The 4,104-nt window shown below is 52.9% G+C and overlaps 1 long non-coding RNA gene across 1 annotated transcript; it reads left to right on the forward strand.

Moving 5' to 3' along the window:
• Positions 1 to 810: 810 nt before the first annotated feature.
• On the forward strand, positions 811 to 3,844 carry LOC308354862. The gene is made up of 4 exons (XR_013967912.1): positions 811 to 867; positions 1,179 to 1,535; positions 2,533 to 2,668; positions 3,487 to 3,844. It is a non-coding gene; the product is annotated as an uncharacterized lncRNA (long non-coding RNA).
• The last annotated feature ends 260 nt before the right edge of the window (positions 3,845 to 4,104 follow it).

Below are 4,104 nucleotides of genomic sequence, written 5' to 3' on the forward strand. Positions count from 1 at the left end.
TAAATATATAATTAATTATATAATTTTAATTATATATACAATTTATATATATAATTATATATAATCATATATAATCATGATATAATAATATAATTAAATATATAAAATTCATTTTAAAGGATGATTGTTTGGGAGGATTTTTGTTTCTCAGCTGGTTTACTGGTGTCACATCATCGGAACCCTCAAAGACCCCGAATGTAAGACAGGACAGTCTTTGACTCATTAATTCACGCCTTCACGCGTTCTATAAATATTGAGCTTTTTTATGTACCAAGCACTGAGGGGCTCATGTGCTCTTTACTACTTACGGCGAAGCGATGGGTAGGTATTTTCTCTTTTCATGGATGAACTACCGAAGCCCAGAGGAATCGAGTCACATGGTCAAAGGCCAGCAGAAAGCAGGAGGAAGGATGGGGAGTCTGGTTGGCCCCAGGCCCTGCATTCACGAAGGATGTGAGGCTACCAACTTAGAAGATTTTTCTATACAGTTCAAAGGTAATTGAAGACCTTTTTCTCCCATTTCTTTTTCTGCTCATTGACTTCTAGAGCAGAGCATGGTTTTTAGCTGTTGGCAACGGGCAGTTGCTTGGGAGGGTCCTAGCTGATGCAACCCCCACTCTTGATCTGCAAACAGTGCGGGGTTGGGGCCGCTCACTTGGCACGGCGGCTGAGACAGCCTAGCAGGGCTGCGTAGCCAGAGCACTGCTGAGAGGAGCCGAGAGAGTAGAACCGGGGGAAAGGGGGCCTGGGGCCAAGTGTGGAGGAGGAGGGGGAGTGGAAACGTGAGAACCGGCACGGCAGCTGGGCGCCGCAGAGAGGCCGGTGGTGGGTGGAGGACGCCGCTCAGACCCAGATCGCCATGTCCAGGTCGGGCCAATGCCCCATTTTACGTGCTAGGTGTAGGGTGGGGAGGTGCGGGGAGCTGGGAAATCAGAGACAAGATCACGTCGACCTCATGGCATTGACGATAACACGGAGGCTCAGAGAGGTTTTGCAACTCACCTCCCCTGTCTTGTGAGAACAGCGTGCTGGGATTTGAGATACATCAGACAATTGTACCGAGTTTTCTACTTAGGGATTTTTATTCTCCAAGTTAAAAAACCTCTTTTGTGTATGTGATGGGAATGTATCTGGTTTAAGGGCTTGAGAAGTTTTGGTTTCTCTTCCGCATTGAGCAGGTTAGGTTGTCAGCGCTGGGAGAAGCTTGGAGATCATCTGCACCGACGCCTCCTTCACAGACGGGGAAGCCGAGGCCGAGAGGGTGGGAATGAACTACGCTGGTCTCCCAGGGAGCAGCGCCCGGAGCCCGATCTAGACCCGAACAGGCGTGCTTCCTGCAAACAGCCGACCCCTGAGCGGGCCTCTGCTGGCTCTGCTGTCGCCTCCGGACGAGACCAGCAAGGTCAGCCGTGACCTGCCTTCCCTGCTGTGGCATTGCCCTCGGGCCAAGTGGCGTCCAGCCAGTCCGGGCCTGTGAAGGCTGAGCGTGTGGGAGGCGATGACTGGAGGCGACCGCTTATGTCTGCTCCGTGAAGGTGAGCTCAGGTTCACGGGACCAGCGGTGACTCGGGCGGCCGGACACGCCAGGGGCTTGTTCCCACAGACAGCCCCAGCAGGCAGGAGACCTCATCTTCTCCCTCCAGTGGCCGAATTCAGTTGTTCCAGCTCCCTGCCTCGAGCAGCTGAGCGGGGAGCTACTTATAGCTCCGTTATCATGTTCCCGTTTTCATACAAACAAACAGCCGTAGCCTGGGAAGGGGAATTACTGAGAGAGCTCGCCTGCCTTCTGGTCTGCCAGGGACCTGGCAGCAATGCGGGGTTTGAGTGACACAATGGCGCTTCCTCGCCACTTGCCATCACCACCCCCACCCCCCCCACCCCGCCTCCCATATTCTCCCCTCCCCCATCTCTGAGGCCACCGGGAAACTCTGATGGGAGAAGCCCAGCCTCGTGGAACGTGGGGACTTGGGGGGAACTCCGAAATCGTCTGTCCTGCCCCTGAGACCAGAGACCACGTCACCAGCGCCGCTGCTGGGGAGAGGCTGGGCCAGATACTCAGTTTCTGCTTCCCAGCCTCAAATCTATTGCGTTCCAGTGGGGGGGACTCCGCCAGCCCACCTCTGCGAGGCCCTGCGGGTGGAGGCAGAGGCCTTGCTGGAAGGAGGAAGGAGAGCGCACTCCTTCTTGCCCATTTTTCCAGTTCTGGGAGCAGTGTCCAGCCTCTTGGCTTCCCCTGGGGGGCAGGGGGAGGATAGTCCCCTCCTGCCCAGGGCTGGGGTCCCATGTGCAGTTGTCTCGAGGCCTACAGAGCTTGCCTCATGGCTAGGGCTCCCTCTGAGGTTCCCCTCTGTGGGACCCCCGCTCTAAGCCTCTAAATTTTAATAGTTCCAACTTCTCTCCGCTCCCGAAGCCCTGAGTTGATAACCACCTCCTGCAGGGGCCGCCTTCCCTACAACTCTGAGCTGCCTTTTCTGCCCTGCTATTTACCTAGATAACAATTCTTTACAACCAGCTCTCTCTGTTAATAACCAGGACGTTTCCGTCTTCTAACTCGACCGGCGGGTAGACTGGCAGAGCTGGGATTCCAACCCAAGATCTTCTTTCTCCTGGTTCCGTACTCCCTGCTTTGGAATCCAATAATCGTGTGTTCCATTCAACCAATGACAAGGTGAGTTCCCTCCATTCATCAGTTCTGACTTTAGTAAGATGTGGTTGGGATTCCCCACCACCCCCGGCAACCCACTGTCGCCCACTCACAACGTACACTTGCTGTCACGCCAATGCCAGTCTCTACCAGCAGCTGTTAGAATCGGGGTGCACGATAGCTCTAGTTCATTGTGGGGCTTACCTGACCTTTCACGTCTTGGCCTGCATACTCTACTGTGAAGACATGTGCCCCGCCCCTGACTTGGGGACATGGACAAGGGTGTGTGAAGCCTCATGCCCAGCTCGGTGACTCAGGCTCCACCTGACCACACCGAGAGCTGAGGGGTTTGGAATCCTGGCGCACCCATGGCCCGTCTGCACACGAGTGAGCCCTGCTCCACGTGGAGAAGCACAGACCTAATCTAATGCCCCCATTTTACAGATGACCAGCCTAGGCCAGAGACCTTTGGTAGCTTACCCGAATTTAAATCTCAACTCCCCTTCCTCCTCCAGCTGCCTAGTCAGGCTGATTCACAGCCCGGCACCAGAATTCCTCTTGGGAAGGAACGCTCTTTGGGCAAAGAACTGAATTTCGTCTGTGTAGGTGGTGAGGTTTGGCAGGAGCTGCAGCTCAGATGGCTAAGGGGTGCCCCGTGTGATACGAGAGTAAGGTGGTTTGGTTCCTGAGGTGAAGGTCAGAGAAGAGGACAGAGGGCGGAGGAAGGACTTGGGCATTGGTATGAGATAGAGAACAATGGAGGAGAGTCAGGGAAACATCCCCTGGATGCGGCAGAGGACAGTTGAATAATCACGCCCAATGTCACTTTCCTTCCGTTGTAGCGCACAGCCCTCCTCTCGGGCCCCAGATCGTCACACGACTACAGTCACGAATCCCTTGTGAGCGCTTTGTTCTGCTGTGTTTTACTTTTGGCAAGGGTTGGGGGGCTGAACCTTGAAGAAGCTGCATTTTATTCATGTTTGGGTCAATACAGTAGTCAAGTAGGCACCTGAGAACAGAGGAGACCGGAGTATACAAGCCCTGGAGGGTTCACAGAAATCGTGGGGTGCACCTTGGCAATCCACAAGGCACAAGCTTGAGCTGGAGTCTACAGGCGCAGAGAAACACCAGCCGACATCTGGGTGAGCAGACATTTGGAAACTTAAATAAAACCCACAGAGTCAAAATTGGGGATCATGCATGTTGTTTGTACTCATTTGAGTTTTTTTTTTATTTTGTTTTGTTATTTAAAGACTTTTCTTTCTTTCAGTAATCTCTACACCCAACATGGAGTTTGAACCTACAGCCCCAAGACAGAATCCTACGCTCTTCCGAATGAGCCAGCCAGGCACCCCTGTTTGTACTCTTTTTGAAACTGCTTTTTGTTTTCCATTTCAGTGGCATATCAAAAGCAATTCCTCATGCCTGTAACATCTGATTTAATAGCTGAAGTGGACACC

The sequence above is a fragment of the Martes martes genome, assembly GCF_963455335.1.
Source record: "Martes martes genome assembly, chromosome: 14".
Taxonomy (NCBI): domain Eukaryota; kingdom Metazoa; phylum Chordata; class Mammalia; order Carnivora; family Mustelidae; genus Martes; species Martes martes.